This window comes from Mytilus galloprovincialis, chromosome 5 (assembly GCF_965363235.1).
Source record: "Mytilus galloprovincialis chromosome 5, xbMytGall1.hap1.1, whole genome shotgun sequence".
Classification (NCBI taxonomy): Eukaryota; Metazoa; Mollusca; class Bivalvia; order Mytilida; family Mytilidae; genus Mytilus; species Mytilus galloprovincialis.
In genome coordinates, this window is record NC_134842.1 from 59908280 (window position 1) to 59922509 (window position 14230).

Here is a 14230-nt window from a genome sequence, read left to right on the forward strand (position 1 = left end):
TAAAGGCCTTGGCTAACTAAAAGATGTGTTTTTCAACATAAATAGGTGCATCATCATGCGGAAAACACGTAAAACCATCATAAAAGCCTAGAAAACCAACATAAAGGCAACTACCCATAAGAGTGAAATATTCCCCCAGCACCGCCCAGGCATGCCATTGGGGTATATTATAGCTCAAACTAAAGCTAAGGGTGTCTACTACATACCTGAATCTTTATTTATACTAAAATATGTGGAGGTAAGCCAAACAAATATTTAATCGACCGCTACCCCCAATTTGGATAGCCAGACAACAATATTGACCATACCAACCCCGGATCTTTTCACCCTAGGGACCAAACTGAGCATATCATTGGTCTATACAAGGTGTCATTTTCATCGTAAAGGCCTTGGCTAACTAAAAGATGTGTTTTTCAACATAAATAGGTTCATCATCAAGCAGAAAACACGTTAAACTATCATAAAAGCTTAGAAAACCAACATAAAGGCAACTACCCATAAGAGTGAAAATCTTCCCCCAGCACCGCCTAGACATGTCATTGGGGTATATTATAGCTCAAACTGAAGCTAAGTGTGTCTGCTACATGCTTGAATCTTTATTTATACTAAAATATGTGGAGGTAAGCCAAAAAAATATTTAATCGACCCCTACCCCCAATTTGGATAGCCAGAGGCCAATATTGACCATACCAACCCCAGATCTTTTCACCCTAGGGACCAAACTGAGCATATCATTGGTCTATACAAGGTGTCATTTTCATCGTAAAGGCCTTGGCTACCTAAAAGATGTGTTTTTCAAGATAAATACGTGCATCATCAAGCGAAAAACACGTTAAACCATCATAAAAGCATAGAAAACCAACATAAAGGCATATATCTATAAAAGTGAAAACCTTCCCCCAGCACCGCCTAGACATGCCGTTGGGGTATATTATAGCTCAAACTAAAGCTAAGAGTGTCTTCTACATGCCTGAATCTTTATTTATACTAAAATATGTGGAGGTAAGCCAAAATAATATTTAATCGACCCCTACACCCAATTTGGATAGCCGGAAAACAATACTAACCATACCAACCCCGGATCTTTTCACCCTAGGGACCAAACTGAGCATATCATTGGTCTATACAAGGAGACATTTTTACCGTAAAGGCCTTAGCTAACTTTAAGATGTGTTTTCTAACATAAATAGTTGCCTTTTTAAAAGGAAAACACGATAAACCATCATGAAAGCCTAGAAAACCAACATAAAGGCAATTACTCATTAAAGTGAAAATCTTCCTCCAGCACCGCCCAGGCATGCCATTGGGGTATACAATAGCTCAAACTAATGCTTAGGGTGTTTTCTACATGCCTGAATCTTTATTTATACTAAAATATGTAAATGTAAGCCCAAAAAATATTTAATCGACCCTTACCCCAATTTGGATAGCCAGACAACAATATTGACCATACCAACCCCGGATCTTTTCACCCTAGGGACCAAACTGAGCATATCATTGGTCTATACAAGGTGTCTTTTTTTATCGTAAAGGCCTTGGCTAACTAAAAGATGTGTTTTCCAACATAAATAGGTGCATCATCAAGCGGAAAACACGTTAAACCACCATAAAAGCCTAGAAAACCAACATAAAGGCAACTACCCATAAGAGTGAAAATCTTCCCCCAGCACCGCCCAGGCATGCCATTGGGGTATATTATAGCTCAAACTAAAGCTAGGTGTGTCTTCTACATGCCTGAATCTTTATTTATACTAAAATATGTGGAGGTAAGCCAAAAAAATATTTAATCGACCCCTACCCCCAATTTGGATAGCCGGAAAACAATACTGACCATACCAACCCCGGATCTTTTCACCCTAGGGACCAAGCTGAGCATATCATTGGTCTATACAAGTTGTCATTTTCATCGTTATGGCCTTGGTCAACTTTAAGATGTGTTTTCCAACATAAATAGTTGCCTTTTTAAAAGGAAAACACGATAAACCATCATAAAAGCCTAGAAAACCAACATAAAGGCAACTACACATATAAGTGAAAATCTTCCCTTAGCACCGCCCAGGCATGCCATTGGGGTATGTTATAGCTGAAACTAAAGCTAATGGTGTCTACTACCTGCCTGAATCTTTATTCATACTAAAATAGGCAAATGTAAGTCAAAAAAATATTTAATCGACCCCTACCCCCAATTTGGATAGCCAGACGCCAATATTGACCATACCTACCCCGGATCTTTTCACCCTAGGGACCAAACTGAGCATATCATTGGTCTATACAAGGTGTCATTTTCATCGTAAAGGCCTTGGCTAACTTAAAAATAAGTTTTCTAACATAAATAGGTGCTTCATTAAGCGGAAATCACGATAAACCATCATAAAAGCATAGAAAACCAACATAAAGGCAAATATCCATAAGAGTGAAAATCTTCCCCCAGCACCGCCCAGGCATGCCATTGGGGTATGTTATAGCTCAAACTAAAGCTAAGTGTGTCTACTACATGCCTGAATCTTTATTTATACTAAAATATGTGGAGGTAAGCCAAAAAAATATTTAATCGACCTCTACCCCCAATTTGGATAGCCAGACAACAATATTGACCATACCAACCCCGGATCTTTTCACCATAGGGACCAAACTGAGCATATCATTGGTCTATACAATGTGTCATTTTCATCGTAAAGGCCTTGTCAAACTTTAAGATGTGTTTTCCAGCATAAATAGGTTCCTCATTAAGCGGAAAACACGATAAACCATCATAAAAGCCTAGAAAACCAACATAAAGGCAAATATCCATAAAAGTGAAAAATTCCCCCCAACACCGCCAAGGCATGCCATTGGGGTATATTATAGCTCAAACTAATGCTAAGGGTGTCTACTACATGCCTAAACCTTTATTTATACTAAAATATGTGAACGTAAGCCAGGAAAATATTTAATCGACATCTATCCCCAATTTGGATAGCCAGACGCCAATATTGACCGTACCGTCCCCGGATCTTTTCACCCTAGGGAACAAACTGAGTGTATCATTGGTCTATACAAGGTGTCATTTTCATCGTAAAGGCCTTGGCTAACTTAAAGATGTGTTTTCTAAGATTAATAGGTGCTTCATTAGGCGGAAATCACGATGAACCATCATAACAGCATAGAAAACCAACATAAAGGCAAATATCCAAAAGAGCGAAAATCTTCCCCCAGCACCGCCCAGGCATGCCATTGGGGTATATTATAGCTCAAACTAAAGCTAAGTGTGTCTACTACATGCCTGAATCTTTATTTATACTAAAATATGTGGAGGTAAGCCAAACAAATATTTAATCGACCTCTACCTCCAATTTGGATAGCCAAACAACAATATTGACCATACCAACCCCGGATCTTTTCACCCTAGGGACCAAACTGAGCATATCATTGGTCTATACAAGGTGTCATTTTCATCGTAAAGGCCTTGTCAAACTTTAAGATGTGTTTTCCAGCATAAATAGGTTCCTCATTAAGCGGAAAACACGATAAACCATCATAAAAGCCTAGAAAACCAACATAGAAGCAACTTTCCATTAAAGTGAAAATCTTCCCCCAGCACCGCCCAGACATGCCATTGGGGTATATTATAGCTCAAACTTATTCTTAGGGTGTCTACTACATGCCTGAATCTTTATCTATACTAAAATATGTGGACGTAGGCCAAACAAATATTTAATCGACCCCTACCCCCAATTTGGATAGCCAGACGCCAATATTGACCATACCAACCCCAGATCTTTTCACCCTAGGGACCAAACTGAGCCTATCATGGGTCTATACAAGGTGTCATTTTTACCTCAAAGGCCTTGGCTATCTTTACGATGTGTTTTCCAACATAAATAGGTTCCTCATTAAGCGGAAAACACGATAAACCATCATAAAAGCCTAGAAAACCAACATAAAGGCAAATATCCATAAAAGTGAAAAATTCCCCCCAACACCGCCAAGGCATGCCATTGGGGTAAATTATAGCTCAAACTAATGCTTAGGGTGTCTACTACATGCCTGAATCTTTATTTATACTAAAATATGTGAACGTAAGCCAGGAAAATATTTAATCGACCCCTACCCCCAATGTGGATAGCCAGACGCCAATATTGACCATACCTACCCCGGATCTTTTCACCCTAGGGACCAAACTGAGCATATCATTAGTCTATACAAGGTGTCATTTTCATCGTAAAGGCCTTGGCTAACTTAAAAATGTGTTTTCTATTATTAATAGGTGCTTCATTAAGCGGAAATCACGATGAACCATCATAAAAGCATAGAAAACCAACATAAAGGCAAATATCCATAAGAGTGAAAATCTTCCCCCAGCACCGCCCAGGCATGCCATTGGGGTATTTTTTAGCTCAAACTAAAGCTAAGTGTGTCTAATACATGCCTGAATCTTTATTTATACTAAAATATGTGAAAGTAAGCCAAGAAAATATTTAATCGACCCCTACCCCCAATTTGGATAGCCAGAGGCCAATATTGACCATACCTACCCCGGATCTTTTCACCCTAGGGACCAAACTGAGCCTATCATTGGTCTATACAAGGTGTCATTTTCATCGTAAAGGCCTTGTCAAAATTTCAGATGTCTTTTCCAAAATAAATAGGTTCCTCATTAAGCGAAAAACACGATAAACCATCATAAAAGCCTAGAAAACCAACATAAAGGCAACTTTCCATTAAAGTGAAAATCTTCCCCCAGCACCGCCCAGACATGCCATTGGGGTATTCTATAGCTCAAACTAATTCTTAGGGTGTCTACTACATGCCTGAATCTTTATCTATACTAAAATATGTGGACGTAGGCCAAACAAATATTTAATCGACCCCTACCCTCAATTTGGATAGCCAGACGCCAATATTGACCATACCAACCCCGGATCTTTTCACCCTAGGGACCAAACTGAGCCTATCATTGGTCTATACAAGGTGTCATTTTTACCGTAAAGGCCTTGGCTATGTTTACGATGTGTTTTCCAACATAAATAGTTTCCTCATTAAGCGGAAATCACGATAAACCATCATAAAAGCATAGAAAACCAACATAAAGGCAAATATCCATAAAAGTGAAAAATTCCCCCCAGCACCGCCAAGGCATGCCATTGGAGTATATTATAGCTCAAACTAATGCTTAGGGTGTCTACTACATGCCTGAATCTTTATTTATACTAAAATATGTGAACGTAAGCCAGGAAAATATTTAATCGACCCCTACCCCCAATTTGGATAGCCAGACGCCAATATTGACCATACCTACCCCGGATCTTTTCACCCTAGGGACCAAACTGAGCATATCATTGGTCTATACAAGGTGTCATTTTCATCGTAAAGGCCTTGGCTAACTTAAAAATGTGTTTTCTATTATTAATATGTGCTTCATTAAGCGGAAATCACGATGAACCATCATAAAAGCATAGAAAACCAACATAAAGGCAAATATCCATAAGAGTGAAAATCTTCCCAAGCACCGCCCAGGCATGCCATTGGGGTATTTTATAGCTCAAACTAAAGCTAAGTGTGTCTATTACATGCCTGAATCTTTATTTATACTAAAATATGTGAACGTAAGCCAAGAAAATATTTAATCGACCCTTACCCCCAATTTGGATAGCCAGAGGCCAATATTGACCATACCAACCCCGGATCTTTTCACCCTAGGGACCAAACTGAGCCTATCATTGGTCTATACAAGAAGTGATTTTCATCGTTAAGGCCTTGTCAAAATTTAAGATGTGTTTTCCAACATAAATAGGTTCCTCATTAAGCGGAAAACACGATAAATCATCATAAAAGCCTAGAAAACCAACATAAAGGCAAATTTCCATGAAAGTGAAAATCTTCCCCCAGCACCGCCCAGACATGCCATTGGGGTATACTATAGCTCAAACTAAATCTTAGGGTGTCTACTAAATGCCTGAATCTTTATCTATACTAAAATATGTGGACGTAGGCCAAACAAATATTTAATCGACCTCTACCCCCAATTTGGATAGCCAGACGCCAATATTGACCATACCAACCCCGGATATCTCCACCCTAGGGACCAAACTGAGCCTATCATTGGTCTATACAAGGTGTCATTTTCACAGTTAACGCCTTGGATATCTTTAATATGTGTTTTCAAACATAAATAGTTTCCTCATTAAGCGGAAAACACGATCAACCATCATTAAAGCATAGAAAACCAACATCAAGGCAAATATCCATAATTTTTTTTTAGGTGAAAAATTCCCCCAGCACCGCCAAGGCATGCCATTGGGTATATTATAGCTCAAACTAATGCTTAGGGTGTCTATTACATGCCTGAATCTTTATTTATACTAAAATATGTAAACGTAAGCCAAGAAAATATTTAATCGACCCCTACCCCCAATTTGGATAGCCAGACGCCAATATTGACCATACCAACCCCGGATCTTTTCACCCTAGGGACCAACTGAGCCTATCACTGGTTTCTAACAGTAATAGGAGCTTCATTAAGGGGAAAAGATGATGAACCATCATAAAAGCCTAGAAAACCAACATAAAGGGAACTACCCATAAGAGTGAAAATCTTCCCCCACTACCGCCCAGGCATGTCATTGGGTATATTATAGCTCAAACTAAAGCTCAGGGTGACTACTACATGCATGAATCTTTATTTATACTAAAATATGTAGAGGTAAGCCAAACAAATATTTAATCGACCTCTACCCCCAATTTGGATACCCAGACAACAATATTGACCATACCAACCCCGGATCTTTTCACCCTAGGGACCAAACTGAGCATATCATTGGTCTATACAAGGTGTCATTTTCACCGTAAAGGCCTTGGCTATCTTTACGATGTGTTTTCCAACAAAAATAGTTTCCTCATTAAGCGGAAATCACGATAAACCATCATAAATGCATAGAAAGCCAACATAAAGGCAAATATCCATAAAAGTGAAAAATTCCCCCCAGCACCGCCAAGGCATGCCATTGGGGTATATTATAGCTCAAACTAATACTTAGGGTGTCTACTACATGCCTGAATCTTTATTTATACTAAAATATGTCAACGTAAACCAAGAAAATATTTAATCGACCCCTACCCCCAATTTGGATAGCCAGACGCCAATATTGACCATACCAACCCCGGATCTTTTCACCCTAGGGACCAACTGAGCCTATCACTGGTTTCTAACAGTAATAGGAGCTTCATTAAGGGGAAAAGATGATGAACCATCATAAAAGCCTAGAAAACCAACATAAAGGGAACTACCCATAAGAGTGAAAATCTTCCCCCACTACCGCCCAGGCATGTCATTGGGTATCTTATAGCTCAAACTAAAGCTCAGGGTGACTACTACATGCATGAATCTTTATTTATACTAAAATATGTAGAGGTAAGCCAAACAAATATTTAATCGACCTCTACCCCCAATTTGGATAGCCAGACAACAATATTGACCATACCAACCCCGGATCTTTTCACCCTAGGGACCAAACTGAGCATATCATTGGTCTATACAAGGTGTCATTTTCACCGTAAAGGCCTTGGCTATCTTTACGATGTGTTTTCCAACAAAAATAGTTTCCTCATTAAGCAGAAATCACGATAAACCATCATAAATGCATAGAAAGCCAACATAAAGGCAAATATCCATAAAAGTGAAAAATTCCCCCCAGCACCGCCAAGGCATTCCATTGGGGTATATTATAGCTCAAACTAATACTTAGGGTATCTACTACATGCCTGAATCTTTATTTATACTAAAATATGTGAACGTAAACCAAGAAAATATTTAATCGACCCCTACCCCCAATTTGGATAGCCAGACGCCAATATTGACCATACCTACCCCGGATCTTTTCACCCTAGGGACCAAACTGAGCATATCATTGGTCTATACAAGGTGTCATTTTTATCGTAAAGGCCTTGGCTAACTTAAAAATGTGTTTTCTAACATAAATAGGTGCTTCATTAAGCGGAAATCACGATGAACCATCATAAAAGCATAGAAAACCAACATGAAGGCAAATATCCATAAGAGTGAAAATCTTCCCTCAGCACCGCCCAGGCATGCCATTGGGGTATGTTATAGCTCAAACTAAAGCTAAGTGTGTCTACTACATGCTTGAATCTTTATTTATACTAAAATATGTGAACGTAAGCCAAAAAAATATTTAATCGACCGCTACCCCCAATTTGGATAGCCAGACAACAATATTGACCATACCAACCCCGGATCTTTGCACTCTAGGGACCAAACTTAGCATATCATTGGTCTATACAAGGTGTCATTTTTATCGTAAAGGCCTTGGCTAACTTAAAAATGTGTTTTCTAACATAAATAGGTGCTTCATTAAGCGGAAATCACGATGAACCATCATAAAAGCATAGAAAACCAACATGAAGGCAAATATCCATAAGAGTGAAAATATTCTCCCAGCACCGCCCAGGCATGTCATTGGGGTATACTTTAGCTCAAACTAATGTTTAGGGTGTCTACTACATACCTGAAACTTTATTTATACTAAAATACGTGAACGTAAGCCAAACAAATATTTAATCGACCTCTACCCCCAATTTGGATAGCCAGACGCCAATATTGACCGTACCGTCCCCAGATCTTTTCACCCTAGGGAACAAACTGAGTGTATCATTGGTCTATACAAGGTGTCATTGTCATCGTAAAGGCCTTGGCTAACTTAAAGATGTGTTTTCTAACATTAATAGGTGCTTCATTAAGCGGAAATTACGATGAACCATCATAAAAGCATAGAAAACCAACATAAAGGCAAATATCCATAAGAGTGAAAATCTTCCCCCAGCACCGCCCAGGCATGCCATTGGGGTATATTATAGCTCAAACTAAAGCTAAGTGTGTCTACTACATGCCTGAATCTTTATTTATACTAAAATATGTGGAGGTAAGCCAAAAAAATATTTAATCGACCTCTACCCCCAATTTGGATAGCCAGACGCCAATATTGACCGTACCGTCCCCGGATATTTTCACCCTAGGGAACAAACTGAGTGTATCATTGGTCTATACAAGGTGTCATTTTCATTGTAAAGGCCTTGGCTAACTTAAAGATGTGTTTTCTAACATTAATAGGTGCTTCATTAAGCGGAAATCACGATGAACCATCATAAAAGCATAGAAAACCAACATAAAGGCAAATATCCAAAAGAGCGAAAATCTTCCCCCAGCACCGCCCAGGCCTGCCATTGGGGTATATTATAGCTCAAACTAAAGCTAAGTGTGTCTACTACATGCCTGAATCTTTATTTATACTAAAATATGTGGAGGTAAGCCAAACAAATATTTAATCGACCTCTACCCCCAATTTGGATAGCCAGACAACAATATTGACCATACCAACCCCGGATCTTTTCACCCTAGGGACCGAACTGAGCATATCATTGGTCTATACAAGGTGTCATTTTCATCGTAAAGGCCTTGTCAAACTTTAAGATGTGTTTTACAGCATAAATAAGTTCCTCATTAAGCGGAAAACACGATAAACCATCATAAAAGCCTAGAAAACCAACAAAAAGGCAACTTTCCATTAAAGTGAAAATCTTCCCCCAGCACCGCCCAGACATGCCATTGGGGTATTCTATAGCTCAAACTAATTCTTAGGGTGTCTACTACATGCCTGAATCGTTATCTATACTAAAATATGTGGACGTAGGCCAAACAAATATTTAATCGACCCCTACCCTCAATTTGGATAGCCAGACGCCAATATTGACCATACCAACCCCGGATCTTTTCACCCTATGGACCAAACTGAGCCTATCATTGGTCTATACAAGGTGTCATTTTTACCGTTAAGGCCTTGGCTATGTTTACGATGTGTTTTCCAACATAAATAGTTTCCTCATTAAGCGGAAATCACGATAAACCATCATAAAAGCATAGAAAACCAACATAAAGGCAAATATCCATAAAAGTGAAAAATTCCCCCCAGCACCGCCAAGGCATGCCATTTGGGTATATTATAGCTCAAACTAATGCTTAGGGTGTCTACTACATGCCTGAATCTTTATTTATACTAAAATATGTGGAGGTAAGCCAAAAAAATATTTAATCGACCTCTACCCCCAATTTGGATAGCCAGACAACAATATTGACCATACCAACCCCGAATCTTTTCACCCTAGGGACCAAACTGAGCATATCATTGGTCTATACAAGGTGTCATTTTCATCGTAAAGGCCTTGGTTAACTTAAAAATGTGTTTTCTATTATTAATAGGTGCTTCATTAAGCGGAAATCACGATGAACCATTATAAAAGCATAGAAAACCAACATAAAGGCAAATATCCATAAGAGTGAAAATCTTCCCCCAGCACCGCCCAGGCATGCCATTGGGGTATTTTATAGCTCAAACTAAAGCTAAGTGTGTCTACTACATGCCTGAATCTTTATTTATACTAAAATATGTGAACGTAAGCCAAGAAAATATTTAATCGACCCCTACCCCCAATTTGGATAGCCAGAGGCCAATATTGACCATACCTACCCCGGATCTTTTCACGCTAGGGACCAAACTGAGCCTATCATTGGTCTATACAAGGTGTCATTTTCATCGTAAAGGCCTTGTCAAAATTTAAGATGTGTTTTCCAACATAAATAGGTTCCTCATTAAGCGGAAAACACGATAAATCATCATAAAAGCCTAGAAAACCAACATAAAGGCAAATTTCCATGAAAGTGAAAATTTTCCCCCAGCACCGCCCAGACATGCCATTGGGGTATACTATAGCTGAAACTAAATCTTAGGGTGTCTACTACATGCCTGAATCTTTATCTATACTAAAATATGTGGACGTAGGCCAAACAAATATTTAATCGACCCCTACCCCCAATTTGGATAGCCAGACGCCAATATTGACCATACCAACCCCGGATCTTTTCACCCTAGGGAACAAACTGAGCCTATCATTGGTCTATACAAGGTGTCATTTTTACCGTAAAGGCCTTGGCTATGTTTACGATGTGTTTCCAACATAAATAGTTTCCTCATTAAGCGGAAAACACGATCAACCATCATTAAAGCATAGAAAACCAACATCAAGGCAAATATCCATAAAAGTGAAAAATTCCCCCCAGCACCGCCAAGGCATGCCATTGGGGTATATTATAGCTCAAACTAATGCTTAGGGTGTCTACTACATGCCTGAATCTTTATTTATACTAAAATATGTGGAGGTAAGCCAAAAAAGTATTTAATCGACCTCTACCCCCAATTTGGATAGCCAGACAACAATATTGACCATACCAACCCCGAATCTTTTCACCCTAGGGACCAAACTTAGCATATCATTGGTCTATACAAGGTGTCATTTTCATCGTAAAGGCCTTGTCAAACTGTAAGATGTGTTTTCGAGCATAAATAGGTTCCTCATTAAGCGGAAAACACGATAAACCATCATAAAAGACTAGAAAACCAACATAAAGGCAACTTTCCATTAAAGTGAAAATCTTCCCCCAGCACCGCCCAGACATGCCATTGGGGTATTCTATAGCTCAAACTAATTCTTAGGGTGTCTACTACATGCCTGAATCTTTATCTATACTAAAATATGTGGACGTAGGCCAAACAAATATTTAATCGACCCCTACCCCCAATTTGGATAGCCAGAGGCCAATATTGACCATACCAACCCCGGATCTTTTCACCCTAGGGACCAAACTGAGCCTATCATTGGTCTATACAAGGTGTTATCTTTACCGTAAAGGCCTTGGCTATGTTTACGACGTGTTTTCCAACATAAATAGTTTCCTCATTAAGCGGAAATCACGATAAACCATCATAAAAGCATAGAAAACCAACATAAAGGCAAATATCCATAAAAGTGAAAAATTCCCCCCAGTACCGCCAAGGCATGCCATTGGGGTATATTATAGCTCAAACTAATGCTTAGGGTGTCTACTACATGCCTGAATCTTTATTTATACTAAAATATGTGAACGTAAGCCAGGAAAATATTTAATCGACCCCTACCCCCAATGTGGATAGCCAGACGCCAATCTTGACCATACCTACCCCGGATATTTTCACCCTAGGGACCAAACTGAGCATATCATTGGTCTATACAAGGTGTCATTTTCATCGTAAAGGCCTTGGCTAACTTAAAAATGTGTTTTCTATTATTAATAGGTGCTTCATTAAGCGGAAATCACGATGAACCATCATAAAAGCATAGAAAACCAACATAAAGGCAAATATCCATAAGAGTGAAAATCTTCCCCCAGCACCGCCCAGGCATGCCATTGAGGTATTTTATAGCTCAAACTAAAGCTAAGTGTGTCTACTACATGCCTGAATCTTTATTTATACTAAAATATGTGAACGTAAGCCAAGAAAATATTTAATCGACCCCTACCCCCAATTTGGATAGCCAGAGGCCAATATTGACCATACCTACCCCGGATCTTTTCACCCTAGGGACCAAACTGAGCCTATCATTGGTCTATACAAGGTGTCATTTTCATCGTAAAGGCCTTGTCAAAATTTAAGATGTGTTTTCCAACATAAATAGGTTCCTCATTAAGCGGAAAACACGATAAATCATCATAAAAGCCTAGAAAACCAACATAAAGGCAAATTTCCATGAAAGTGAAAATTTTCCCCCAGCACCGCCCAGACATGCCATTGGGGTATACTATAGCTGAAACTAAATCTTAGGGTGTCTACTACATGCCTGAATCTTTATCTATACTAAAATATGTGGACGTAGGCCAAACAAATATTTAATCGACCCCTACCCCCAATTTGGATAGCCAGACGCCAATATTGACCATACCAACCCCGGATCTTTTCACCCTAGGGAACAAACTGAGCCTATCATTGGTCTATACAAGGTGTCATTTTTACCGTAAAGGCCTTGGCTATGTTTACGATGTGTTTCCAACATAAATAGTTTCCTCATTAAGCGGAACTCACGATAAACCATCATAAAAGCATAGAAAACCAACATAAAGGCAAATATCCATAAAAGTGGAAAATTCCCCCCAGCACCGCCAAGGCATGCCATTGGGGTATATTATAGCTCAAACTAATGCTTAGGGTGTCTACTACATGCCTGAATCTTTATTTATACTAAAATATGTGAACGTAAGCCAGGAAAATATTTAATCGACCCCTACCCCCAATTTGGATAGCCAGACGCCAATATTGACCATACCTACCCCGGATCTTTTCACCCTAGGGACCAAACTGAGCATATCATTGGTCTATACAAGGTGTCATTTTCATCGTAAAGGCCTTGGCTAACTTAAAAATGTGTTTTCTATTATTAATAGGTTCTTCATTAAGCGGAAATCACGATGAACCATCATAAAAGCATAGAAAACCATCATAAAGGCAAATATCCATAAGAGTGAAAATCTTCCCCCAGCACCGCCCAGGCATGCCATTGGGGTATTTTATAGCTCAAACTAAAGCTAAGTGTGTCTACTACATGCCTGAATCTTTATTTATACTAAAATATGTGAATGTAAGCCAAAAAAATATTTAATCGACCCCTACCCCCAATTTGGATAGCCAGACAACAATATTGACCATACCAACCCCGGATCTTTTCACCCTAGGGACCAAACTGAGCATGTCATTGGTCTATACAAGATGTCATTTTCATCGTAAAGGCCTTGGCTAACTGAAAGATGTGTTTTTCAACATAAATAGGTTTCTCATTAAGCGGAAAACACGATAAGCCATCATCAAAGCCTATAAAACCAACATAAAGGCAACTACCGAGCTTTAAAATCGAGTGGGTTGTAACAACTGATCAATATTTTTTTGATTTTATGGTAGTATATTGATTACCCTTAGTGTTAAACATCATTATTCCGATATATATCACATGGTTATAAAAATAAGAAGATTTTATGTGTCCTTTTTTTTACTAATTCATCATTCAGTCCGGAATTTTCCGGAATGTATATTTTTGTAATTTTTTGATATTACATTTCTGGTATTTATATTCATTTATTGAGAGAAAACAAATTGGTTCTTCACAAACAATACATTATCGACCAAAAACACTTGAAGAAATACAGTTATAATAGATCAATAGACAAAACATATGTATGTATATATGATCGTTGGTAAGCAATATCAAAATCCAAAAATATCAAAATATGACACTAACTTGTTTTACCTTAAAAATCGAGTAGATTATAACAACTGATTGGTGGGTTTTTTGATTTTATGGTAGTATATTGATT